Source organism: Dryobates pubescens, chromosome 1 (assembly GCF_014839835.1).
Source record: "Dryobates pubescens isolate bDryPub1 chromosome 1, bDryPub1.pri, whole genome shotgun sequence".
NCBI classification, from domain to species: Eukaryota; Metazoa; Chordata; class Aves; order Piciformes; family Picidae; genus Dryobates; species Dryobates pubescens.
In genome coordinates this window covers 51,376,109-51,389,552 of record NC_071612.1, presented here as the reverse complement: position 1 = coordinate 51,389,552, position 13,444 = coordinate 51,376,109, and the positions used below count along the sequence as shown (strand labels likewise).

Genomic DNA, 13,444 nt, shown 5'->3' with positions numbered 1-13,444 from the left:
CTTCCCCCCACCCCCACCCCATTATTTTCCATTGTATGTATGAAGTAAGGAGAAGCAAAGAGAAGCACTGTGTGACCCTAGAACTAATGAGGTTCCTCTCAAACTTGTTTGATTTGTCAGCTTCAGTGACTTCCTTCAAGAAACAATTTATAATTTTCAAAATTGAAAGACCCTAGTGTAAAACCTTGAAGCTGTCGTCTTTGCAGAACAGGAGTAGCTCATTTATTCCTGCTTACTTCTGCTCACAGACATGTTTTTGTCTCATACAGAACTTTCTCTGCTGCCCATGGTTACTTACTTAAACATCTTTCCTAGGAAGGTGTGACCTGAACTTATTTGAGAGTCCAGGTAAACTGTAATTTTTATTTGTTCATTACACTCTTCGCTTTCCATCAAGAACTGTAAGGGGTCAAAGAAATAGGATTTACCTTAGTAGAATTCTGCTCCTTCTTCCCTATTACCTCATAGTTGTCTATTTCATTTTAGATTTAGCTCATTCTTAAGATGTCTAATTTAATAATTCTGAAGACTGTTGTTGGTGTTTTTTCTAAAGACAGTCATGGCATGGGTGGCTTAAGAAGCCTTCAGTTCTTATGTGAAGGTATAAGAGTCAAGGCCAGTTTTCATCACTGTATGAGTACTAAGTGATCAAAACCATTCCATGCAATAGGAATAACTTCAATGAGAATAACATTTACTTGCAGATTTTGGTCATTGTGAATATAGTTATACTTCACTATTAGTAAATGGCTGTGTCAAACACACCTATTTCAAATGTTCAAAGCTAATTAAGCTATTTTTCTGTTAAGTCAAGATTACCCATTGTAAAACAAACAGTAATCATTAGTTTGTGGATATCTTAATTTATGCTTGTTGGAAATTAGGTTTTGCAATATAAATATTTAGATATACTGGATCTTCAGAATTAGGTGAAGGCTATGTCTGAGATTTAGATATGTGGCAACAATAACCCTGCAATGTTTTTATCATTATTTTGTTGGCAATGTGTAGTTCATCAGTTCTGATAAATGAGAGCATGAAATGTAGCAGGGAGATTTTTGATGATAACTATGGGTTATTTCTGTAAGTTGCAGAAATGTTAAAAGGTCCTCATAAATTTCCCTCCAAAAGCTATTGTTTGTGACTAAACAGTCACAAACTAGAAGGATAGAGAAAACAACAAAAAAGTCAGTGAGACACAGCTTCTGTAATTGAGTCTACCTATATTGCTTGTCATCTACCACACAGTCTTGATTTGGTTCTGGCTGATTGACACAAATCATAAGACTGACCTGCTACCTCATTTTTCAGAAGAATATTTATCATATTTATCTGCTGCTTGATTAATGGAGGCAAGAAATGAGGTATTCTGTACAAATATAGACTGAATAGTGAGTCTAAACTCTTACCAGGTAGTTTAAATTGATGTAATGCTGGGAATGCTACTGATTGTTTCCTGTTAGTTCTTTATCTTGAAAGAAAAATAATTAAATTTTAGAACCCAGAACTTCTACTACTATATATGAATTACTTTATGAGACAAATTTTGTTTTTAATATCTTTATTCCTAAGAAGAGAGTCAAAAATCAGAGAGCACGAAATATTTCATATTTTGGATATTAGGCTATTTAGTAAAACTATTTTGTCCTACTGCCCTATGTTTTACATTGTATGCCCGTGGTAGTTTTCTACTGACCTGATAAATTTCCTGACCTGATAATTGGTTGTCAATAAAGTATGTTCATATAGTGCCGTCTTTACATGTAGTAAAATTTGTATAACCAACTTCCCTTGACTTTACTGTGGTAACTGTACTGGCAAAACCACTAATCAGTAAACTCCTTCTGTGTTTAAAGAGTGTGCTTGATATATTTATATATTACTTCTCTGTACGTTTTGATTATTTTAGCAGGCTCTGAATGTGAAAAATGTACATTCTTGTACTTTTTTCTTTTTATTTTTTCCTACTCAGTGTGGGAGCAGTTAGTGGCAAGCAAATAAAAATGTGCAATTTTCACACTTTTGATACCATGCCTCTTCTTACTTGAACAGAGCTTACATGAACCAAAACACATTTTAATTTCAAGTGCTGTTTCTATTTAAAGGACTTTTATACTCTTGTAACTTTAAGGACTATATGGTGCCTTCTGTAAAGCTGCAAAAAGTGCTCCTTCTGTCAGAGAGCTACTACTCCTCTGAAAAGCAAATCTGAGCTGGCACCTTCATTCTATACTCATGTGGGCTTTTTACTTGCTGGGAAAAAACTTTCTGGGATGAAATTTTGCATATGTGATAACAGAAAGATTGGAACTTTCTTTTAAATGTCATTTGAAAAAAAAAAAAAAGTTAAAACCTATGTCGGCTTTGCTTGATGTTGTGATCTTAGCTAGAGGTATATTCTTATTTCAAATATATGGAAACATGCAGGAAACATAATACATATAAAATGCCTAATACCCATATTAACAACAACTAGTAATACTCTAAGAGAGCTGCAATCCTCTGGGTTGTCTGTCAGCAAAGACTTAAGTAAATACATATGCAGGGATCAATACATTGTTTCTGGGAATAATCTGTCCCTTCCTGAGGACTCCATGTCACAGCAGTTTGTTGGCACAAATAAATGGCTTGTCATTCTAAACGTACTAGCACATCTCTGTCAGCCTGGGGAGGTCCTGATCCTGCAAAATGTGATACAGCTTCAGCACAGAGCCAGAGTAACCCTTCACGTAACTCAGATGTGGATTAATGAGCCTTTAAACATGCCCATGGAAGTTCAGCAATAAGAAAGTGTCCAAAACTGTCATGCAGGGCTGTAAGAGTCCTTTTCCTGCTCTTTTGCTTTATTACATGCTCTGTACACCCTTCATTTTCCCCTTTTTTACATCAGAGATGAATGTGTTTGACCCCAATGTCTGAGTATCTTGTTTGTGCTTTTCTATTTGTCTTTCACTTGTTCCTATCTACTTCTATTGCATTATCAAAGGTCTGATGCTATAGCCCAGGTATTGCAAGGTACTGCAAAAGATGAGTGAGGGACTGGGATCTTCATTTTGTGCTTGGAGACTTTCAAAATAAGTATTTCAGTAGCAATAAAAAGCTAGCTTGTATGTAATTATTTTCACCAGCTTACTTCTTTCTTCCCTCAAGACTGCTTGAAATACTCCATAGTTTGTGGGTGGCTGGCCTGCAGTTAAATAAAACTACCTACATGTGCTTTTGCATCCATCTGTTTTCCATTATTTTCTGTTTCCTGAGGCAAACTCTTTTTCTGTGGAGCTATATAGAGAGAAAGGGACCTCAATAAAATCTCATTTGTGAAGCACTCGTACATTCAAGGAAGTCAGAATGGCACTGGAAAGTAGTGTACTTGCTTCAGTTAGCTCATGGAGACTTGTGGCATGGCATGTATTTAAAAATTCTGAGTAAGTCTTTTGACAATGTAATGAAAATTGGCTTGTGCTTTCAACATTGCTTACTTAATTTTGTAATGTGTTGCTTCTAGCAGTTGTGAGAATTTTCTTGGTGACATTCTTACTTATTAACTCTTTCATCAAACATTTCTAGTTGAATAGATTTTCCTGAAGACAATAAAAGCATTAATGTTAGAATGGAAGTTTGCTTGCTTGCTTCAAATGGGAGCTTTCAGGTAAAAGTACCATCATTAGAGATATGTATATATATGAAGGTAAATAACATAATAGAGAACTAGAAATATCAAAGTACTACAAACCTTAATTAAACCTCAAAGAAGTAAAAACATGTCTGAATTCAGTGTAAAATGTGTAAATACCTAAGTGAATGAAATTTGAAGTTCACAGGACAGCTAAAGAAAGAAGACATAACCTATATACCAGCTCAAGAGGCTATTATTTATAGGAGAAAAGCTGTATATTTTATTGGACCATAAAGGTTATGTAGGTTATGTAGCTCATTGCTAAAGGCAGGAGAAGCCAGAGCTGGTAAATGAAGAGGGAGGCATTTTTCAAAAAACAGGAATTAAATAGGACATTGGGAAAAGAAGGCAAAGAATAGCACATCCATCACACAGAGATTTTGAGATGAATGTCCAAATCATGAGATGCTCAGGTATTACAGAGAAGGAACAATCTAAAAACTAAATAAAGCACACTGCAGAGCTGTGTCATGTTATCACTGAGTTTATATGAGAAGCTGTGTGACTGCTTAAGGAGGTCTCACACCACTGTGCAAGAGTTCTCATGAAGGCAAGGTGTATGTCTTAGCCATGGAGCCATTCCTCAGTACAGAGGATAGTACCTTTGTACAGGTCAGCTCTGTGTTACATAGCTGTGCCATGTCACACAGAGACATCTTTGTGCCACACTGATCTGTGTACTGTTGTTTTAACTTCAGTGCTGGTGGTCAGTATAGGCTGAAAGAAAGCAGTCTGGATGGTAGCAAAATTAGAGAAAGTTGACAGAAATCAGATATTTTGGGTGGAGTAGGATGAGACTCGGCTGGCTGAGCTGGTCCATCATAGGCATGGCAGACTTGTCACGCAGTCACTAAAGAGAGCAAGGCGGCAATGCTGTGCCATCAAGCACTGTGTTTATCTTCTGCTGTACAATCAAGATCACAGTTTTAGAACTTCACATTTTATCAGTATTCTTGATTGCGTGTCATCTGTCCTTAAGGTTATTTGGAAATACTTTCAAGGGAGTGAATGCCTATTTTGCATTTTGTATTATTTTGGAATGGAAGAGAGAAACTGATGCTGTACCTAGTTTTATGTTTTAATTAGGCAAACATGATGAATAGTAGTATGTCTTCCATTTATTTTTAATAGTTTGTGAAGAATGACATATTATTTAGTGATTTATGAAGAATGACATATTATAGATGTGATGTTCCTATGGTCTTCATGAATCTTAGCTCACTGACAGCCATGAGAGTTGTATTTATGATAATTGCATGTCCTGCGTTGTTTTCATCTCACAAAAGCACAACCCCCAAAAATCTCTATGGAAAATGTTTATAAATCATTGTGGTCTGGTATTACAATTTGTTTTTGCTTATCTGTCAGTACCATTAACCATTTGCCCACATATTGCATTAGATCATTTTATAAAACATTATTGTTGAATTGGTTTCTGGCTGCATTTAGCTTATTTATTGCAATAAATAGTGTTTATAAGGAATCATCTCATGATTAGTGGTCAATATGGTCGTACCCACCAAGATAAATTTGTAGGTATCATGTGACTGATGAATAGTCATGAAGTAGTTTACCTGAATACTATTTGAAAGAAAATTCAGTTACCTTGGGAAAATGAGGTTACAGCTATTTGGTTGTTACTAACTACAGACCTGAAATTAGTCAGAACAAGGTGGAATTTTATATTCTGTTGGAAGGGACTTGTTAAAACACTTCTTAAAGGTTTTGTATGCATTATAACAGACTTTTCCTAAATATTTTGAAGAAGGCTTATGTTGTCATTGAATGTTAACTGGGCTTACTGACTGAGTTCATGAGAGTCAAATTATACTTGATGAAAAACTTGTAATAGACCTACTGAACAACAACAACAAAAAGATTCTTTTTTAACAAATATTTTTAACAAAGATTTAACAAAGCCCTTCAAGTAGTAGTTAATACTAAATTACATGAAATATACTATTGCAAGTAGACATTTTTCATACCTCCCTTTCTGATATATATTATGAAGATCATGACTTAAAAATCTGACCTCTGCTAGGAAGAAATCATGACAGATGGCCTATTCAGGGGTTTTCATGATAAACGGATTCCAGATATTTAAGTTATAAATAATTACTGGCCTACTGGCCTAGTGCTGCAGGTACTGGTAACAGCTTAAATAACTAGTCCCTTACATAAGTATATGTTAACCTGAAAGCTAATAATTATGTGAATAAACTCTTCAATAATATTCCTCTGATAATTTCCAACTTAAATTCTTGGAAAACAAATACAAAGTAAACCTCAGAAGTGACTGCATAGCACAAAAGTATAATTCAAATAGCTGAAAAGATACTTTATTTAAATGGGTTTCTCATTAGACAATGACAATTATGGTGACATAATTATTGGAAACTGTTACTACTCTGGCTGCTGTCAAAAATTAAATAGGGAGATACTTGGAGAAATTGAGTAGGTGAGAAAAAAAAAAAAAGAATGATTATGCAGCCCTTTAAGTTTTTGTTTGTACTTAGTAACTTAGTGAAATAAACAGAAATGTTTTGACATCTAGATAATAAATCCAGAGAGGTGCCAGAAGATTGGGTAAATTTCAGCATGGCACTCTAATAAGATTCTGAAGAGTTTCTTCAAATACTTTCAAATTAACCCTGAACCTAATTTAGGACTTTAAAAAAAAACCAAACACATAAAAACTTAAATAAGATGGAAGAGAGAAAATCTTTAAGTGTTAATATACTACTCACCATGTGATGAACATTTATTTCATGGTAATACTTTTATATTATGATGGTTTTGGAAATAAAGCAGGAGTCAAAACCAATAATGGATTATACTTTTACAAAAACCACTTATTTGAGCATTGGGAATTAAAAAAAAATAAAAATCAGTGATAATATATAATGACATTCTCATCCTTAAAAGAGAAGAAGAGAACATACACAGTGAATATGCTGAATCTAAGGGACCTAACTATTATTTTAAAGTTTTTATTAAAAAAAAAATTAATTATTTCATCTTGTTTAAGTGAATAGACTAAAAGAGGGAAGAATTTCACTGAAGTGTTTCCATTCATTTAGTTGGCTGTGGTGATTGCATTCCCATCGTTCTAATGTTACTCAACCTAAAAGAGATTCCGAAAGTTGTCTGTGCAAGTAGATAAGAAAAATTAGGACACCAGGAATGACAAAGAAGCAGTGGCCTTCTGATATAGCCTGTCCAGCAACTGAGTTTTAGAGACAGCGTCTTTATTATTGTCTAAGCAGCAGGATATACCTTTCTTTCCAGCAGTGATGACCAGCATCTGGTGTAGACTTACCTGTCACAAGAGCAATATCTGAACTACTCACAAGCATGAAGTTTGTTTGCAGTGTTTATAGGAGGATGGTTTATGACTTCCCAGGAGATTGTGTCTGACAGAAGAACTTCCGTTAAAAATACTTCTCTGACAGAGGGGAGATAACTTCTTCTGTTGGACCAAGCATGACCTTGAGACATGTACTTCTGACACTTCAGTGAAATGTGATTTAATGTGATTTTCCCTTTGTTCTTAAAAAGTCATTAATTTCAATATTGATTTTCCTTCCTTTGAAACAGGGATATTTAGTTACCTCTTTCTGGCATATAACCTTTATTGGATTAAAATAAAAGAAGCTACTTCTGTCTTCATCTTCATATTTTACTTCAGTAACAAGCTCTGCCTGATTCGAAGTTTTATCTTAAACCATAAACGTACCCTTCTTTTCTAAATAAGCCACATGAGGAAAATCTTTATGAAATAGACTTTTCCCTTCACATGTGCACAACAGTCTGTTAAAGACTTACTTTAGATTTTTATGCCTTGTGTGTTTGGATGTATAACAATATGAGTTAGTTAATGCTTTTACCTTGTGGATTTTTTGCATGTTACACTTTCTGCTCTTTCTGTGGCTTCCCTGACTATTTGCTATATGAGAGTTGCTCAGTTTGGTTTTAACACATGCATTTACCAGTCATGCCTTGTGGATTAAGGCTTTGGTTTAAGCTGCCTGACAAGCACATATGGTTAAATATATGGAAACTCACAAGGCAAAACCATGTGTTTTGTTCTTATTTTCCAATCTATCTTTGTTTCAAGACCATTCTCCTTTCTACTTGGGAGTCTGATGCATGCAGAATTTACAAGAAGTCCTGAGGGACGAATTAAGCACTCTTTCATCACTTGCCTTTAGGCAGGAGCATGCCAGGGGTACGCACTGTTGCATTGTTTTTGTATGTTCTGAGGACATTTCAACAGAGACATCTAACCTTGGATAAATAAAGTATTCCCAAGAGGTGCAGTTGTGATATCAAGAACAACGTATTGGAAAACAAAGTCATTTTTCATGGTGGTATAGAGATTGCTTATTAAAATAGTTTTTGGAGGGAAAAAAAAGGCAATGAAATTGTGAGTAGGCAAGTACAAAATTGGCAGTATCTACATGTGTAAAGATTTTTTGTTTTTAATATTAAATCAGTATCCATAAATATACACTTCTCCTTCTAATTGCAATACCTTCTTGCAGTTTTCACAAATGCAATGAGGTAGAATTATACTACTAAAAATATACTATGAGGAAAAAAAAACTTGTCTTGATTTCCCAAAAGGGCCCTTAGTGGTTTAAAATTGCTTTCTGATGTACACAAGAAATACTTTTTGTCATGGGAAAATTAAATCTAAAAATTAAGTATGACTATAAAGACAAGCAGACACACAAATTTTATGTATTTAGTAACCCAAAAGACTGTTTTCTTGGAAAGCTTCAAAAAACCTTCTTCTCAGCCTTTGGGTGTAATGGTTAGATAAAGCAATGTTAGCTGCAGTAAATTTTGCACCAGTCATCTTAAACAGTTTTATTAAACTATTTTAAGTAATGAATAAAATTTAAATACTTAGATATGAAAAAAGGGAATCAAATTCTTGGAAGACCTAAGGACAATTTTAAATACATATTACCAACATAACATAAAAGAACAAAATATAGGTTGACTTTATTTGGAAAGAATAGAATAGAATAGACTGGGTTGGAAGAGACCTTCAAGATCATCATGTCCAACCCATCAACCAATCCAACCCACCTAAACAACTAACCCATGGCACCAAGCACCCCAGCAAGTCTCCTCCTGAAAACCTCCAATGACAGCGACTCCACCACCTCCCCAGGCAGCCCATTCCAGTGGGCAATCATTCTGTCTGTATAGAACTTCTTCCTCACATCCAACAATGAAATGGTTAATTATGGTAGAGGAACATCAAAATAGACACTTTAAAGTCTCTGAAAAATTATTGGATAATATAGATAGTAATTTAATAAGATACTGTAGCTGACATTTTCCAAGCTTAAATAAATTGAAGCAAGTTCTAGAAAACTAGGTTACAGTAAAATTGATAATCCAAAGATCTGCTGAAGTGACACACATTTGGTAAGCATGCTTAGTTAAATGGCAATTCTGTTTTGTCTTTACAACTAGGGAAATGTATTTAATTGTGTATTATTTTATTTACTCTTCAAGTAGTGCTGTAGAAGCATTTCTGAAGTGAGTAATTAAGTAAGAGAACATTTTTGAGTTTGGATTCTTACATCCACTTAATGTAGAGGTGTTTGATTTTGTATATCCACAAGAAAACTGCTATCATTAGAGTCTTTACTGGTACCACCATCCTGGTTGTCAGTTGAGTAATTTGTGGGCATGTATGCTTGTTTTCTGTTGGGCTCTGCCTTTTTTTTTAAACAAGACTATCACATTAGGTAAATATTTTTGCTAATAGCTGCAAGTATCAGTCAGGAAGATAACACTTTGAGATCTTGATGGCCTTTCAAGCTACTCGTATTACAACTCATATTGATTAATTGTTGGACTCATAAAATTAATTCTCAGTTTGGAGAGGCAAATTCTACTTCTTATTTTTTAAAATACAGATTTAAAATGATTACACTGTTATGCTCCAATTAGACTTGTGAAATACAGCTGTCATAGGTTGAGAGAGGCCTATGGTGCACTTGTAACACAAAAATGGCACAAGGTATCGGAGATTTCAGTGCATCCAGCCCATGAATTTACGTCTGTATTCAAATTAGAATAATTGGTTGGAAGTCACCGCTTGATAAAACTCAGACAATAGATATACAGAGAACAACAGGAACTGTATTTCTCTTGCCGGCACTCAGCAACTGAAGGCTATTTGCATTTCAATGCTGCTGCAACTCTGCTCCTGATATATTTTGATGATCTGCCAAGTTACGCAGTGTGTTTAGTTGCTGGACAAATACCATCACTTTGATTGCTTTTGGGAAGCTTGGAACATAGAAAACATAACTGTTTAGCTTAGATAAAGATCAGTATGTTTGTGTTCAGTTTCCTGCTGTTCTATGGTAGCTGTTACATCCTGGTAAGGACTGAAAAAGCGCAACCATCTCACGTACTTCATCTTAACACAGCCTTTGTTGAAGCCTTTGTTACCTGAATCTAATCATGTTCCTGAATTAAAATCACTGGTTGTTTTCTCTTGCTAGATTAATTAACTTGATTTGGGGACATTATGCTTTTATTTCATGTAACTGGCTAATTTTTAATGCATCATTATTAAATAACCCCCTATTTATTTAATATTATGTGACATGTATTTTAATCTATTATTATGTATGTCCCCTGACTTGCCTAAATTATATCAGAATTATCTCCCCTGAAAAAGTAGGAATAAAGTAATATTATTTTTTCAACACATTTATAAGGGTTTACTTAAATTGTGGGCTTTTTTTCCAGGCAGTTTATTTGAGGTGATGGTTCTTCAATTGTATGAGCAAGTACAAAGTCCTTTGAATTATGATCTGTACAGTAGTGGTCGTTGTTTTAATTCCTAAGGCAGGGGAAGAAAAAAGTGTTGCTGATGTTCCAAGTGGTTCTGCACCCCAAGAGGAACAGACTAGGGCTGTAGCTATAATCAGATGATTCCCTGTCTTTACAGGTACAGGCAGTACTTACTGAGGGGTGATGGTGGTGTCACTCTTTAGAACAGTCTGTGAATTGTCGATCTGCTGTGTGATCAGTTTGTGAATTGTGATCCGCTGTGAATTGTTGAAATGCCATCTCGACTGTGTAAAAACTCATAATATAATGACTCCAAAGAGTTACCTTTGTCATACTGAACAATAGCTGTTGCCTGAGGTTTGTGATTATCAATTTTAAGCACCAGGATCCAGCTGTGCAGAGTCATTTTGTAGAATATTCCCTAGATGAAGTTCTGTTTTTCACTCTGATCAAACTCAGATTGCATACTCAACTCGTTGTATGCTTATATGTGATGTGAAGAGTTGTATTCTCAGTTTGAATTACCTTATATCCACCCCAAATGTAAGGAGTATATGATTCTAAAGAGCATGGAATTTGCATGACTTCTATACACTAAACATATCTTTGGAAGAATTCACTGTACACTGAAACATGCAGCAATATGAGTTCATTTCTGCTAAAAGTTTACTTGAAAAATTGGTGGACAATCGTAAACAAAGAAAATAGCCTCATACATATAGCTTAAAATACAAGCCTAGAATAATGATAAAATAATAATTCATCAAAAGTAAAAGAATATAGAGAAGGTCCTCAGTTAAGACCTGAAGCTTTCATTCTAAATGAGTGATCAAGAGTGTGATGGTTCAAAGGAAGCTTCAGCTAACTACTCGTGAGCAGCTGCTCATTAGTAGATGCAGCAGATTTTCATTCTGACCTTTGAGTTTTAGGAACTTGGCAACCATGTATTTTAATCCTCAGGTATCTTTTTAACAACTTGTCTTAAATATACTGGGTCACTTTTACTGCCTTTGCAAACCCATGTTTGTGCAATTAAATTAAAATTCCAAGCATTTTGGTTTTCTTATTAGTAGAAAGATTGAATATTCATCTTCAATCTTGGGAAAATAGTCACGAAGTTTTCCATCTGAACAGCATTCTGGAAAGAGGTGTCTTTTAAATAATGGTTGAAATAGGTATTGCAGGAGGGAAAAAAAAAAAAAAAAAAAAAAAGAAGCAAAACAAACCACCAAAAATGAACAAACCAACCAACCCCCTACTTTACACATATACAGTACTCAGTGACATTAAATACATCCTACTTTACTGTGTAAGGTCTTTAGCATTGTCATATGACTCAGGGGTGACCTTATTGCTCTCTACAACTACCTGAAGGGGGGTTGTAGTGAGGCAGAGGTTGGTCTCTTCTCCCAGGCAACCAGTACCAGAACAAGAGGACACAGTCTCAGGCTGCATCAGGGGAGGTTTAGGCTGGAGGTTAGGAGGAAATTTTACACAGAGAGAGTGATTGCCCACTGGAATGGGCTGCCCAAGGAGGTGGTGGGGTTGCCGTCGCTGGGGGTGTTCAGAGCGAGGCTTGACAGGATGCTTGGTTGCATGGTTTAGTTGATTAGGTGGTGTTGGATGATAGGTTGGACACGATGATCTTGAAGGTCTCTTCCAACCTGGTCTGGTCTGGTCTATTCTATTCTATTCTATTCTATTCCAGAGCTATTCAGTCTAGTGCTAACCTTATTTGGAAAGCTATGCTTTCAATCTGGTAGGTTAATCTCTTTTCATCATGTTTCATGATGTGTCAGAAGTACATGTCTTAAATTAAAAAAATGTTACAAATGAACCCCAAAGATTATAAATTGCCTCAGCTGTGGAGGTAAAATTGTCAAAGTTATTTTTTTAATTAGTTAGCAAAGTTTTGCACCGGATACCTATATTACTTATTTCATATGGGAAAAGTGGATTGTTAAATTTTTAAAATATTTAGGAAGATTGCTTACTCTTAAAAACTCCCTTCCTAGTACTCTATTTCCAGAATGTGCTGCATTACTTAAAAAGGTATTTTGATACTGTTGCAAACTAAAAGTTTGCATACAACTTCCAGTTGGCACGAGGCATTTCATGCTGGTGTGTGTACACTGCATTTTGCTATTTACAATACATGCTAGTGTAACACTTCAGAACAAGCCAGGTAAGCTGGTGTGTGGAGATATACTACATACATGTTTGTGTGTTTTCACACTGGTTTGTATTTAATATCTGCTGCTGCTTTAGGCTATTTCTAGTTGCTTCAGGGTGTGGTGGGTTGAAGTTTCCCCCCAGCATTAACTTTAAAGCCAGACCAACTCAGTTAAAAGCAAATGAAGCTATATTTACAAGCGAAAACTACTCTCTACAAAGTAATGCAATGAATATGTACAAAATATACAATATTTACAACATTATACAGATATTTACAATTAGCAAACAACATGGAAACCCCCCTGGTCAAAAAGAGACCAGGGGAGCTGCTCCACTGCCCCTCACCCCCCACCCCCACCCCCCTGTACCAGAGAGATAGAGACGAGCTGGGAGAAAGCAGTGTTAGTCTTATCGCAAAGGCCATCCAGAAACACCATTCTCTCCCAGGCAAAGCAAAATGGCCAAGGTCAGAAGAGAAGAGAAAAAGAATGGAAATAGAAGTGAAATGTGAAGAATTGTTCTGATACAGCTCCTTTTACCCCAGACATTTATCCAGTGAATATGTTTAGAATAATCTTTTGTATTCCTTTTTACACCCAATAGTGATTTATTTATATTTTTCTACTTTTCTGCTCAAAATCTGCAGCTAAATTTTAAAGGCATAGCCTAAAACTGCCACAAAATGTTATAAATGGTTTTGGGAATGGTACTAGTCTTGCAATTAATTTGTAATAAAATCCCATTAAAATAACATTTTTTAAATTA

The 13,444-nt window shown here is 35.2% G+C and overlaps 1 protein-coding gene across 11 annotated transcripts in view; it reads left to right on the top strand.

Moving 5' to 3' along the window:
- The window catches only part of MARCHF1 (membrane associated ring-CH-type finger 1), a 216,199-nt gene that overhangs the window by 119,896 nt on the left and 82,859 nt on the right, over positions 1 to 13,444 (top strand). Inside the window, exon 1 of one of the 11 annotated variants that reach the window (XM_054165762.1) lies at positions 10,049 to 10,085. The exons of the other annotated variants lie outside the window; for them this stretch is intronic. The gene's annotated coding sequence lies outside the window, so the exon portion shown is untranslated. Of the gene's footprint in view, positions 1 to 10,048; positions 10,086 to 13,444 lie in introns of those variants that run through there. 11 annotated transcript variants of the gene reach the window in all.